Here is a 15551-nt window from a genome sequence, read left to right as displayed (position 1 = left end):
GGAGGCAGATTAGATAGCAAAACTATTTCCTTGTTTTAGTGAGAGGCAGTTTTCACTGAAGACAGGAATTCAGGAGTATTTCTAAGAAAAATAGTCTTGCAGCAAAACTGCAAATCAAGCATCAGTGTGAATAAAGCAGCTAACTTACTGATCCTCCCAGCAAAGTAATACCAATTAAAAAGGCATCTGTAACCAACAAAGGACAAACGTACCGATCTCAGTGGCCAAAAAGAAGACAAGTATGAAACAATATTTTTATTATAAAGTGCAAGTAAAAGGGTTGAAGAAAGAGTTCTTCAACTGCTTTGTTGTAGGAAACCCCACTCTGTGCACAGTATTGACCATCAAGTTTCTTCTAGCATATGCATTAATTTCTAGAATATTCTAGGCAAAACAGCTCTGCAAGAATTCTAAATTTTGGACAAATTTACTGATATTAGGACACTAATGTTGTGTATTTCCAACAAAGCACTTTGACCTCTGTAAGAAGTTGTGGAAGGGACAGGATGCAGCCAGCCTGAGGCTCCCTGGGGCGATTGATCTTTCAACTGAAAGACTTCATGCACCTGTAAAGGTGATTAAGGTTATGAAAAGTCTTGTGTTGTCTCGGCAGTTGCATGTTGGCTTGGACTTGGTTTCTTCAGACCACAGAGTGCATTGGAACCTGCACAGCCCGGTCTCAGCAGCGCTGTTACCCACGAAGCTGGAGCAGTCTGGGATTCACTCCAGATTTACAGAGGGCTTGGTGTGTCACTGGGATGTGGCGTCTGGGGAGTTTGCAGGTAGCTGTTGGGTACAGAACAGCGGCTCTAATATTAAAAACAGAGATAATGCTGGCCACCCTACAAAAGTTGCCCTGTGGTCTGGTGCTCTGACTGTAACTTGTAGGAGCGCGTTAGTTACAGGTAGACTGTGAAGTCACATAGATGGATGGTTTGGAGGCATGCTAATCTTTAGGTGTTGGGCACAAATATTGAGCAATTTTCAGAGAAGCTGCAAAGCAATGTAGTAGAGCGAGGGCTTGAACAGCGACTGCCAGATTTCCCAATCCCCCTGTTTTTCTTTACATGACCATACTCTGGGATAAAACACTGTTCCTGAGAAGTCCAGAACACAGCTGACCTGGTGGGCAGGCACACTGAGATTCTGAGACTTTTCTGATATTTTTAAAAGACAATAAACCCCACCTGTTCACAGTTCCCCTTGAGTGGAACCCAGGAATGCCTTCAGGCATTCAGACTCAGGATGATGGAGGACTTGTAGCGTCGACTGGAAGCCAGTCAGCTGCCATTTGTGATTTGGGCACTCTGTGTTGGATGAGATGAAAGGATTGAAAATCTTCATTTTGTTTGGGGGTGGTGGTGGGGAGACATTGTCATTGACAAAGTGTGGGGACATTGAATGTGGAATTCTTATTAAAGAATCATTCAAATAAGGTACACAAAATGAGATCTGACTACCCTACTGGAGAAAATTTACAGAAACAAATAGCTGTCATTTAGTCAGGGTGGAAGATGTGCGTTGGAAGTAAAAGTGGAAAAAATCCACAGTAAAATTAAGACTGTATTGTAGGAAGGTATGATTGTTGAAAACAAAACAAAACAAAAAAAAAAAACAACAAAACAAACAAGCAAACAAAAACTATACTGAAAGAAATCTGAACTGAAAGAAGAGGGGAAAAGCAGCGCATTCCTACTATTTCCCCCTTTTCATTCTGTTTAATTTAGTAAAGCAGTCATAAACCTTGCTAAATAGTCAAAAAATTAAATGTTGCAGTATAATTTATGGTGGTTACAGAATACATGAGAGTACACTTTAATTAGCAAATTGCATGTTTATTTTATTTGCTTAGCATATAATTTAGATTGGATAAATGCGCTTTGACTGGCTATGGCACCTTGGTATCCTCATTTGGTATAATTTTTAATCACATTGTTTTGGAATTTTATTGCAACATTATACAGTTGATATACCAGTGCACAATTAAGTATGCTCAGTTCACACCTTGCTCTTGAGGAAATTACTTTTTATCTCTATTTGGATGGAGCACTTTGTATGGCAAGTGAGAACTTGGGAGTAATAAAGCATGCACGTTGTGGGCGCTAGAGCTGCAGTCTGAACAGTAAATAATAATAGTAATGATGGTGCCCTGGTAGGGAGATGTTTGGGAGGAAGGGGAAAAAAATCCTGGAAGTACGCAACTGGAAATTATTGTAGGTTATATTATATCAGCAGTTTTATAGCAATGCCTTGCCATTCCAGCGAAACTGAGGGAGGAGGGGGAGGATTATGCTAGGTGCTAGCATGTACCCAGAGGGGGAGAGATTTTCCATCCAGCACAGGCTAGGAGAGAAGGCAGATGTTGAGGGGAGGGTAAGTAGCTGGTGCAGGATTCTCAAACAAAACTGATATCTCAGTCCTGGGTCGTGTTTCCGTGCTGCTATTGTGCTGTTAGCCACATCAGGATGTAGAGCAGCTCGTGACAGGTAGTGAGAGTGTGAGGAGCACCGGGAAGAGACGGTACAGTGGGAGAGGCATGCACAGGCACTGTGCGTGTTCCAGGACTCCTGAGACCTAAAAATATTACTGCACTTTTTGGTTTGGTTACAGCTGTGTGTCTGCTCAGGGAGTGTCAGTCTGGGATCTGCACGTGGCATTCTGACTTGGGCAGGCTTTGAATCTGGAGCTCTGTTTTCCCTGTTGTTCATTTTGGCATTTTTAAATGGTGACAGGACTAACAGAAGGCTATATCTGTGCTTTGGGGAAATTCAGATTTACCTTACCAACTGCATTTCAATCCTGGCTTTAGGTGTTGTATAGATGTTACAGGAGAATATAATAGGGCTGAAACTTGGAGGTTCTGGAAAGGAAAAATGAATTTATTTTTTTTTCTTTTTACAGAAGAATGTTCCCTAAACATACAGGAATTAATAGAGAATATTATTTTTACAGATATGGTATGGAAGGCTTATAAAGCATTTAATTGAGATCTAGAATACATCTCAGCAGCGGAATTTTATATAGTAGTTTGACTTACAAAATTCTGCAGAAAAGCTATCATTTTCTCTTCCATTCTATAGACTTTTTCCATAAGGGATGCCCGAGTATTACATATATGCCAATCAGAGATCCCGAGCGACTCTATGTCGGGAAGATTGATGCTGGGCCAGATTATGCTTTCAGTCACACAGGTATAAATCTGGGGTAACTCTATTGTCTTGCTTCCACTGAGAACAGAATCTGGCCCACTTTCCTTTCTTCTCTGCATCTGAGTAATTGGCCCTGTAATGCACCCGTGCTGCTCCCGTGTGATTGGCACTGATCGTTTCGCTGTGACAGGACGTCGGCGGTGGTATGTATTGCTTCAGCACTGACATTCCTTACTTTGTTACAGTGTTTTGATAACGTTATCTGTAAAGTATGTTCCTTACACTGATTATGGTTATTAAAACATACAGAGATCAACAGATATGGCAAACAGATGCTTAGTCACAACTGATGTGAGAAATTTGATTTCATGTAAGTTTCACAATTTGAAACTATATCCTTTAAAAAAACACAGGCATTAATCCCTACTGCATGCAAGCTAGTTGACTTTATTTGAAATGGGATTATATCAGGATGATAAACAGAGACTAGAATTAAAGCATCTTTTTGAATATTGTTGAAGAAAAAAAAGCAGAGGAGAGTTTTTTTTCTTCTTTTCTTTTTTTTCCCCCTCTTCACTGATGTACTGGAGTGTTTAAAAAATATTTATGGGACCTATCACGCAGATGTCATAGTGCTGTAAGAAAATATCTGTGGTATTTAGAGCCAGCGATGCAGCCCTTTTAAATATCTGTATTGCTCTATAAAGGCAGACAGTGCTTCCCAGCATTCCTTATGGAACGCAGGGAGAATGGCATGGACCTCTTGAATAATTAATATGGTTTTCAGAGCAGTAGTCATGGAAACCCAGGCAGTGTCACATATATGGATTTTAGGAATTAGGCACGTTTTGAATTGCACATTTAACCAAAAAAGAGCATGCTGTAAGTCCTAAAGATCAAAAGCATTTTCTCAGTGAGTCTCTTGTTTACACTGATGAACACACGTATCATATTTTTTTGGATGTAAATAATATTTGGATGCCTAAAAATTTGCATGGTAGCTATCTGAAGGGCCATTAAAGGCACTAAATGCCCTAAGTCATCTTTTAGATGTCTCTTTTTTTTTTTTCTTTCCTTCTTCATCCCAGACCCTGAAGATATTAGGATGTAGGTTTTAAGCTGTGTAGCCAATTGCTATGCACTTAAAGGACCACAGCTTTACCACTAAGTTGCTAGGCCCTTTCTATTAGTTCAGTTGTGTGGCTTTTTTATCTGTCTCAAAAAATGTCTCTTCAGGATCAATATCGTCATTACTTTGGGTGTGTATGTGGAAGAAGTCAACCAGGCAGCACTGAAAAGCTATCATCCAGTCCTCAGTAATATTGTACGTGTAAAGAATAAAAATACATGGAAGTTATTTATAGACCATAAACCCTCTGGTTTCATAAACCATTTTATACTATTATTTGTCCAAGTCTACAGAGTCTCTCCTGAGTTCATGGCACACTCAAAAGCCTCTGTTCTTTATTTCTGGCCATTTGAATGGAGAAATTAATTAGAAATACACTTAGCAATTTATGGACATGAAAAAGCCATTTGGCCCAGTAAGTCTGCTTTCTTTTACCTTTTTTCATCCTCGTTTTGTTTTGTCACTCTCTTCCAGTCGACTCTCTACTAATAAAAATATCAATGTTTCATAAACTCGTTGAGACTTTGTGGCAATAATATTACTTGGCAGCATAATATGGCATATTCATTACTCTCTAAGCAAAATGATTTTTCTTTACATTTTGTGATCCATATTCCTCAATTAGATGCACACTTGCTGCTTTCATTGAAGTCAATGAGAGTTTTATAGCTGTCACTGCCAGTGGATACTGGCTTGTTATTTCCAAATGTGAAATGATGCCCATGGTTTTGTTTTGCCTTTTTTTTTTTTTAAACCGCTAATGAACAGATTCTCCCCTCTCCCTTATCTCTGTGCTGTATTTAAAACATTCTTAATATTAAATGAAATACTTCTGTTCAGTCATTTCAAAGTTATCTCTTTCCTAGCAAGAATAAATTCAGTCACATTGACCTGTCTTGACAACAAATCTTCTTAAAAACCTTGAACCACCTTGGGTACTTAAAGTTGCACCCTCTCTACAGTAAAACTAACTTACCTGTGTGGTGCGTATAACTGTGGACAGAATTCCGGTTGTGCAGTAGTTATTACAGAAATAATCTCACTTCCTATGATTTGTATTCCAGCCCTTTGCTGATGCATCTCTGTGTCCTTGTTGCTTTTCCTTTTACTGCAGCCATGCACAGAACAAATGGCTTCAGAGATTTTCCTGCACTAAGCTCTAAATACTTTCCCAGTCACTCGGAGCACTGCTTGGCTGTTCCTTTCCATGGGAATTCCCTCTTTCCTGGCCTATTACACTCCAGAATTCCCAGTTAAGTCGTCCATCCATAGACTTTAAAAAAGATGTATGTTAGTGATGGAAACAGTTGTAAGATCAAGAGGAGCTACTCTTGAGAGGAGGAGGTTTAAATATCTGCTGCCCATTGGAAATGTCTCACAATTACCCGAGGACTTCCAAGACTCAAGCCCCAAAATCCCAAGCAGTTGATAATCTTCTCAACTGTACTGTTTTCGGGGAAGAGTCTGCAGGGAGTTAATTAAAATGTTGAGCGTCCTTCAGACTTCTAGAGCCATTAGAGAAGTTAAAGGGGGACAAGAAATTGGTCCAGGACTGTAAGTGCATGCTAGACAATTCACCAGAAAGTCAAACTGACGTTCCCACAAAAGCACCTGGGGTCACACAGGCATTATAGCCAATCGAAGCAATCTTAATGGCACGTTTGGCTCTCCTCGTTTTCTCCTGCCTTTCAGGTAAGACTTCGATATGTTAATGAAAAACATCTTCCTCCTTCCATTGTGAACTGATATATTCATGGAATCAGTGCTACCCTAAACTCATTATGACACAAGGTTGTTAGGCTTCCCTAGTGCTGAGTAAGAGCTCTTACTCTGTTCCCCATGCAGTAATTGAATTTGTTTCCTAACAGGAGTTTAGCTTGTGATGTAACTCCCAGATTTTGCTTTCTTCTGGTTATCACTTACAAGTACAGGTGCTAGTTTCACCTATCATTCAACACGGAAAATTTTTTGTTATTACTTGGAAGTGATTATAACTTCATCACAGCCTGTTATTGTCAATTGGTAATTCCACGCTGCCAATCACCAAGCTTTGTTGCACAGTCACTGGACTGTAGAGATGATGGAAGACAATTGTGCCCAACTCTGTCCTGATTACTCACAGCTGCAGAATACTTGCAGAGTACTATAAAGGCTGTTGATATCTATTGCACTAGTCTTCTAGTTTATCTTTGTGTGCCAACATTGCACTAGCCTTCTGCTTTTTAGTGCTTTAATAAAATTAAGCCATCTGAAGTAACCTTAATGACTTTTGCAAAAACCCAGTTGTCTCCTAGTTTTATTGCGGAAAGTTATGTAGCAGTTATTTAGCCTTCTCACAGAAATATATATATTTATATTTGTACACACACAATTTTATAGTCTCAAACAATTGATGGTTCTGTCATATCTGCACTGCCATCATTGTTGCAACCTTTCAGACCACTGAATGTAAATCACATTCTTACCCTCCGGGGGTCTCTGTGGCAAACTAAAATTACTCGCAGATTGTGCTCGAACAGTGCCTATCAAGTCAGCTGACAATGCAAGAAGCATATCATCGTTCTGGTTGCACTGGCACGTTTCCAAAGCTACACCAACTGCAGTGTTTTACAAGGCAATCTGTGGTTTGTCGAGGCACCTCTGTTAGCTGTCACATGCTTGCTCATAACCATTGGGTTCTCCTGCCTTCTACCCCCTACTGATGGAAATCCCTATTCTGGTTTTTAAGCCATCAAATCTCTCTGCAAACATTATTGGCTTTGTGGCTTTGGGCTGTTTAGATTGATGTCTTACAATAACATCATTCCAGGTAATCAGTGGAAGGCACTTCTCATACCATATTCTGCCAACATTTACCTCTCTCTTTGCAGGAACATTTGGAAGTCCAGGCGGGTATTTTGGCACTTGGAAGTTGTAAGCAGGGCACAATGCTAGGTCACTGGGAAGAAGGCAGTGCAGAAAGAAGCAAGTTCAGAGTAGCAGGTAGTACTGGAAGTTCTCCCTGTGGGCTAGTAAAATCACGATCCAGTGAAAACGGATGCCATGATCCTGGCATGATCCAATGGAAAGACACATGCAGGTTAGCTTCTCTCCTGCAGAAGCAAAGTGACTGCGATCACAACTTTTATTCATTTGTAAAGAAAGGCTATCATTAGACTGAGGGAATAAGAGGATCAATAAATGATTTCCACAGAAATTGGTAGGTAGATGAATGAATAGCACTGTTTTTATTTCATCCGCTGTTGCTTCCTATGTGACTTAACAGCAGCAGTCTTACAGCTCACCTTTCTTAAACCTTTCAACTTTATAATATGTCACTTTTCACTAAAAGATCAAACAAGGGAGGAATATTTGTGTGACCTCTGGAGCCTTAATTCTCAGAGCACTCATGTCGGGCAGGTGGACTTGAACTGTGATTCTTATGGTGGCATTCACCATGTCAGGCTTTCTCTGGGATCCGTTTCTCCTCTCAGACATCCAGTGGAGAAATCTGGGTTCCACCCCTTTCCTCCTTCTATGAATTTCTAGATGTAAGTGGCTACAAGGCTATCAAAACATAACACATTTATTTCTGACTTAGAAAAAAAAGTGTTTGTTGGGATATCTTGGTGTTTACAGCCTGTTTTCATCATCTATCCAGGATTGTTTAAAAAGGGCTGATGTGAAGCAGGTTTGAGGAGGCTCAAAGCACTGCTGATCTATCTTTTACTACAATGTCAGTAGAAAAGGCTGGCTGAATGCTGCCAAGGGCTTTAGATCTTGGTTCCACAAGCTCACAGTGGAGATCAGGTGAACCGCTGTACCTCATAGAGCGAAAGAAACTGAAACCATGGATCTTTGCCACAAATCTACATGGCACATGGCCAGTTAAGAGCTGAAATAGGTCGGTACTAGCGGTAGGGAAGTCTGAAAATGTTCTAATCATACCTATCCCAGCAGGGCTCTTAGTGCAATGACAAGACAATCGTCTTGACAGACTGAGAACTTTCTTCTTTAAACTCACACCAAAACAGGGGAGTTCAAAAGGGTGGGAGGCTGAGGAAAAGAGGGAAAAAAGCTTTAACTCTGCTGATGTGGCTTCTTTAATTTGCTGTCAGTGATGCCACCAATGTTAATTCTGGCAGGGTTAATTATGAGAAATTAAAAAGCCGCTCAGAACAGACTGTACCCTTCGTACTCCAATAAAGAGGCAGCTCTGGCGTGAGAAAATTTCTTCATTAATATACATCCCCAAAGGGCTACCGCGTACAGCTTTCTGAATATGAATCATAAACTCCCAGGGACCCTGCAGGAAGCAGGGGAGATAGGATTCAGAGGAGATTGACTGTGTTACTTTTACTGCTTCAGGAGAATGACGCTCAGGCTGGCAGGAAATCACCATGCCAGTGACATTTGGAAAGAAGAATTTATTAATTTGCATGTTGGCATGTACAAGCTTTGAAATACAGCTTTAAATGTATTGCGTACAGACATTGCTGTATCAATGTTCTGTATGTCAGTCTGTAATGCATACAGCTGTTAACATGGAGCTTAGCATAAGCATTGTAATTGTTTACCATTTAGTATTTTGCAAAAATGGCTTTAGGGCAGGCATTTATTTCTCAGGAAAATTTCACCAGCTTCTCACTAACTAGGCACTATATACCCTTAACCTAATACTTTATACTAAATGGCAATCTGGTTACACTGGATACATTGCAGAAAGTAAACCGAGAGGAATACTGCGTACAAATTTTGCAGCTCTAAAATATAAGCTGAAAAAAAGAATGTGTCCCAAAACAATAATCTATAATTTATGCTAGTACAACTTGGCAAAGCTGCATTACCAAGCAAATATAAGTGCAAATGGAGCCAGAAAAAAAAAAAAAAAGAAAAAAAAAAGAAAAAAAAAAGTGAAATACCTTAGTGGTATTAACTTTCAGCAGAAATAAAGCTCTATTGTTAAAAAAATAAAAAAATTATGCACTCAGGCCATTTGCAGTGTAACTCTCTGATGCTGACAGGGTGTTCCAAAGTGCTGGTGCAATTTTGAAGTCCCTTCCCAGGAAAGGTATTATGATCTGTAAGTCATTACTGCAAAGAAAGCAGTTCAACAAAGTTAACTTACAGCACTGAGGTCTATAAGGAGGCCAGAGAATTAGTTTTCATAAGAAAACATGTCTTTTTCTCCTGTATTATACAGCGAAGCACCAATATACAGTGTGTAACCTTTCATTCAAGATTCTCAACAAGCTTCACAAACATTAATTAATTAACCTTAATAGCAGCTATGGTCCATGAGTATTATTTTGAAATGTGTTGTAAATGGTCATTCAGAGGACTGATAAAAATCAATTGAGGTGGATCTCTAAGGAAAATGAAACAGATTATTTATAGCAGTTGAGAGTACTTGAGGACAACCTCTTAGGAGAAGATGTTACTTAGGCAGATTGCTTTTTCAGGCAGGTTTCATTGTAAATTGCTATTGCCATTACCAGTGTAACTTGGTGCAGGAGCAGTTTGGAATATGGTGTTATGATTTGCGGGGAAACTTCTGTGCATCTGCAGTCACTTGTTAGTGTGCTGGGATCTCTGTTTTGGCGGCTCTTTCAATACCGAGTTAACTCTGCTAATCGATAGTCTTTTGTTTTTCTAGTTTCTTTGTTAACATGGAGCTAGAAGTACAGGTAGACAAAGCGACTTGCAGAGGACTGCCTAAACGCGACGTGATGTAGTACTGCTGTGACTGAGGAACAAAGTCAGAACACCCCATTGCCATTTTCTTTGTTCTAATGTCGGAATCCCACTTTTCACCTATATAGCTAAACATCTGCTATCAAAACTAAGGAAAAGATTAGGTATGTGCTATAAAAATGGCATTTCCTTTGCCACTGAAAAATGACTTTAACATTTCCAGGAATAAAGACCTCCTTTGTTTTTTCTGATTCTAATCCCTGTCTCCAATTTCACCTTAGAAGTGTGTGTCCCTCCCAAACCCTGAATCCCTGCTGTCACCAGCTGTGCATTTGTTGGCAGAAAGCCACTTATCAATGTTAAGGATGAACTTTGAGGCTCATTGAATCATTCATTGTAATCCTCATGTAACAAACATAACATTTCAGCAAGATTTCTAATTACCTTTTTGACTGTTTTTTTCATAACGCCCTGTTGCTGTTGGAATGGCTCTGATGGCATACACAGAAATAACATCAGACTGTAAATCTATTGACTGGAGCAGTGGTAGGAAGAAAAAATGTAGAAGGGGGAGAAGGTCACTTTTATAATTAGTGTAATATATCAATGTGCTAGGAAGCTGAAATGGAAGAAGTTGTTAGAAATGGAAATTTGACTGAAAGGGAAAGTTCATCTGTGCGTATCTTCTTCCCCGCTTCCCTTCTTCTACCCTTACTCTCCAGAGCAGCCTGTCTGACAGCTCCTGGATATACTGTTCTCATAGCCTGACTTTGCAACCCAATACGAGGGTTCATACCCAGCTGCAGGACAACAGCTTTAAAATATTCACATAGCAGAGGTGGGCAGTGTTCTCAAATGACTCCAAACCACTGCTTCCAAAACCCTGAGGTGAGCAAAGCAGCAGGACTGGGCTATGCAACTGTCTTCACTACATCCCATTCAGGTCTGCATAGATCAGTTAAAGCCCCGTTTGTGCCCAGACCTTGCTAATCGGTGATCACTGGCCACCCCGTAGTTCCCAGCTTTGAAAGGAAGAATAGCACAATGTGCAAGTCTGAGATGCGTGGTGAGTATGGTCAGAATCTAGTCAGGTGAGATGAGCATTAGGTGCTGGCATTGATATGCACGGTATCCATTGGGAATCAATATACAGGCTACTGGGATAGGGAATGGATGCCCTAAAACCCTTTCAAAATCTTTTGATTTCTAACAGTCTTTCCCAGACATCAGCGTATTATTTAGGCAAAGATCATGAAAACTGCTCTGTTTCCAACTGAATTTTTCATCTAAAATGCAGCTCACTTGCAACTTGTTACTGTCTAAAGAGAATGCTAACACTGCCACATTTCCTCATTAGCTTTGCATAAGACAGACTCCTGTGTCACAGCTGATGGAGCCTTTATGAGCCTTTTAGCCAAATGACTGATGTTTCCCTCGTTATGTCAGATCTGAGGGCACTGCTGGCATCTTTCTTTATTCGCTGTCTAACACCATCAATCGAGCAGCTGCCATGCACCCATGATCAGGCTGATTATTAAAATGTGCTCAGGAGGCTGCCGACACCAATTTTCTTTCATCTGAAGAGGCCAATATACACTGGCTCAAGCCGACAGTTATGTACATGGAATATTTAGTGCAGAAACCAGCAGGTAAGACTGAGGCTGATTCTTTACAATCTGGATCCAATCCATGGGAATTATCATTAAGATGTTGTAGAAACAATGGGAATGTTTTTGTTTTCCTCTCCATTTTTAAAATAGGAATGTGGCTCTCTGTTGGAGAGTACTTTTGCTATGACAGTCCTTCCTCTTGCACCCAGGTGTCCCTGGTGAGGAGAGGTCACAGCCATTGAAGAGCTCATTAAACCTGAGTCCTGCTAAAAACAGCCCCTTGTGTGGTTGGTCACCCCAAAGGTTTATAATAATAGTTTTGCTCTGCTGTTTCTTCATTCACCAAGATGTCAGCCTCCTTAAGGGAGACAGCCCCTGCCTTCCTCATGCTAATAGTAAAAAAAAGCCTTCTGCAAACAGTGTAGTTCAGAGCCATGGGCTGACCCAGCTTGTCAGGGATTGATCAGGAGCTCAGGCTCACCTGGAGCTTCCTTTCCAACAGCAAACACAGCAGCTCGGCCACGCATGCAGGTGTGCAGCTAGGAACTCTTCCGATAACCCGCTTTTGCCTTTGGGGTCTCTAATCTTGAATTCTTCATCTCCAAATAGTAAGTTCAAGTCTTTATTTCTATTGCACTTGTCATCGTGTTATTTAAGGATGAGCTGGGAGGAACTGATTGTTTTTTGTTTGCATTTATCCCAGGGTCATATGTTTTTTAAAGGAATATTTTAAGTTCAGTGTTTATCAAATGTAGTTTTCTTTTAGTACAGCAGCATGGCCACGTGTGAATAAAGGGGACAATTAAATCCATGTCATAGAGGTTTATACATAGGTTCATGTGTATGTAAGTGTAGCATTAGGGGAGAGGGAAGGGAAAAGTCTTGTCTGCGTGTCTGAGCAAATGAGGCAAGGGGGGCTATCATTCTAGAAAAAAAAAGCAATATTCAGCCGTCTGTATTCCTTGGGGATGGAGATCCCTCACAGCCCCCATGATAATCAAAACCACTGTAAAGCTCTCAATACTGCTAATTAGCTACATAACACTGCAGAGCATTTAACACTTTTATTGTCTGTCTCAAGTTCACACCCAAGAGGTTATTTCTCTTGAAGAACGCCTTCTCCTTAGGGAGAGTGACTAGAAAGGGCCAGATGAGAGCAACTGAATTACAAGATGCTGAGCGTGAAGCCCCGGTTACTTTGAAATGGGTTTTGTTCCTGAGCTACCAGTAGGGTTTGCTGCGAGAGCTGGTGTAGGGACTTGTCGTAAAGAAGACAATCACAAAAATAATGTTTATGGTTTCATATCTCCAAACAGCTGTGTCCATGTTGCCTTTACGACAGAAATTTTGTGTGGCTGAGGGTGTGTGTGTGTCTGTGTATGGTGCGTGTGCTGAAAGTTCAAAGAACCAAGTCCCGTGCGGTTTTTAATCTTGTTCTGTGAACACTACAGAATCAACACAAATTCTAATAGCAAGATATTATGTGGTATTAAGTGAATACATTTTTCATGGCCCACCTGCTAGTGTAACTAATTAACAGCCATTCTCATTAATTACATTGATCAGGATCATAAAATAATTTCAAATTGCTGAACATGATCAACAGGAGTAAAATGGTTTCACTTTAATCCCTTAATGATTTTTTCATGATTAATCAAACAAAATATATGTAGTTATTTGATCCATTTTTTCTTCTTGGAACTGCAACTCAGGGCAATTACAGTAGACATAAAGTTGATGCAAACAGAACTACATTTCATCCGGTAGCTAATTAAGCAATAAGGCACAATAGGATAGGGGGGTGTGATTGTGAGAAAATCACCCCCCTGAGGAGCTTAATAAAAAGTACACACGAGGACCTCTGCTCCCCAGGAACCTGATTGTCTTCCTATAACCACATACCCTGCAATTGCCTTCTTGCTAGCAGGAAGTTCTTTAAGATTTCATACAAAACTGAATTAAGGGGGAAAACATCTTGCCACAATCTGATCAGAGAAATGCTGCGCTGCAGTTTGTGTCTAACTGTGAGGCTCACCAAATCTGATACCATTTACAAGTCATAAATACACAGTCACCAGCTTCTCCTGCCAGTTCCTTGGATGCTGTATAGATCTCTTTGACAGGACGTAGCCCTTTTTTGATGAGCAAACAGAGATGGCCTTCCTTCTCATTAGCTTCACACAATTGATAAACCATGAACTCAGGCTGTTGAAGTGGACTTGATGTTAAATGGTGGTGCTTAAGCTATAAAGAAGCTTCATTATATGTATGTGCACCAAATAACATGGGAATCCCGAAAAAGGCTCGCAGTGATGTTTGTCATTTATGATATTGTTATTACTCCTCGTTATCTGGAATTACAGAGACATTAACGGTGTTTTGCGTGGTCACAGAATTAGAATGGTTTATAGCCGTATTGAGATAGCAGCGTGTTTCTGTACGTGGTAATTCATAGACGTTACGTAGATATATTAAAAAAAAAAAAAAACAAAAACAATTTCTGATGCTTAGTTATGGGCACACGTGCTCAGTCGCCCAGTTTTGGAGACCCTGATGCTTGGGTGCCTCCCAGAGACTGAAGGTTCGCATCTTCTCTTGCGGAGAAGCAGGCCTGGTAGCCACTGGTGTCCCTCCCTGTACCTGGAGGAGATGTGGCTGACTTCTGCTGGCTCCCTGGGGACAGGAGCTGGAGGGGCCATAGGGGAGCACCTGGTGTTCCAGCCACCCCCTCCAGCCCAGGCACCTCTGAGCGGTGCCGCCTCTGGGTGCCCTGGGGTGGGCTGCCCCTGGCCCTCCGTGCCCTCAGGAGAAAGCAGGTGGGGTGTTCTGTATTCCTACTGGTTCTGAGCAGCCCAGCTAATTCCCTGACTTGCTTCTGTGAAAACTCCACCAGCCAGACGCTTTGTACTTAAGGCTGCTTGGAGATTTTCTCCTGATTTGATGGCTTGCGGTTGGACTTACTGTGGCTTACCCAGCAACAGAAATACAATAATGTAGTCTGTCATGATAATGCTTTCTGTGTGGTCATAAAGATCCACGGTATTTAACCTAGTTTTGCATGAAATAACTAGATTTAGATCAATCACAGTCATTTTGTAGAAGAGAGAGAATATTAACTTGGTCTTGAAATGTGATTAATTCCAATTTGCTGTTTTCAAAGATAAGCGATGCTCACAGTCCTGTTAATTAAAAAATTTGGAGTTTCCCATTTTACTTCATGCACTATTTTTTAATGAAATAAGTTTGTCTCTTTCCTCCTTATTATGACTGATGCTTGGCTCAACATGCCACAGGCTTCCTGAAGGAAAAGTAGTGTGTACTTGTTGTGACCCCACGAAATGAAGATAAATGGTCTTATACAAGATGCATTATGGGCTTTATGACATGCATAAATATATAGTAGATTGTATCCTTTCCATAAAAATGTTCTTAGTTTTCTAATATTGTGTTTTAATGGAGTTTTGTTAACAGGATGACAAATAGTAAAAATATGTAGGCACTGAAACAGGGTCTCGGATTTGTGTGCTGTTCGCTCACCTGTCAGCAATTGCTGCTTCTCAAACAACAGTCTGACTTGACCTTGCTAAATATTCATTTCATGTCTCCACCACTGCTTGATTAAGTCAGGCAACTTTCTGCGTGTAGCTGCACTTGGCATCAATCTGACTGCCATGTGGAAACACTTTTTTGGTCAAGGTTAGGAATGAGCAAGACCTTGTTAAAAACTAAACAAGCATGGGACTTAGGAGATTTGCATGGTCTAGAAACACTGGTTTCTTGTGAGAACTACTGGTTTCACATCTTATCTTTAGTCCACAGCAGTTGTCAGGCTTGCATTATATATTAAAAAGAGGAAATGTCAGTTATTAACATAGTGTAAATGCCCTAGCTAGGAATACAAAATGACCTTTAAACTAAAAATAACCAAAAAGGGGAGGGGAAATAAAATGTAAATTTACTTTATAATTGGCCTTAGTATTTTTATTGAGA

At 40.5% G+C, this 15551-nt stretch overlaps 1 protein-coding gene across 9 annotated transcripts in view; it reads left to right on the top strand.

Moving 5' to 3' along the window:
• Window positions 1-15551, top strand: part of AFF2 (ALF transcription elongation factor 2) — a 329062-nt gene that overhangs the window by 43766 nt on the left and 269745 nt on the right. Inside the window, exon 1 of one of the 9 annotated variants that reach the window (XM_048077985.2) lies at window positions 6684-12169. The exons of the other annotated variants lie outside the window; for them this stretch is intronic. The gene's annotated coding sequence lies outside the window, so the exon portion shown is untranslated. Of the gene's footprint in view, window positions 1-6683; window positions 12170-15551 lie in introns of those variants that run through there. 9 annotated transcript variants of the gene reach the window in all.

This window comes from Anser cygnoides, chromosome 13 (assembly GCF_040182565.1).
Source record: "Anser cygnoides isolate HZ-2024a breed goose chromosome 13, Taihu_goose_T2T_genome, whole genome shotgun sequence".
Lineage (NCBI taxonomy): Eukaryota > Metazoa > Chordata > Aves > Anseriformes > Anatidae > Anser > Anser cygnoides.
Note: the sequence above shows the minus strand (reverse complement) of the source record. Positions and strands in the feature narration are given on the sequence as shown.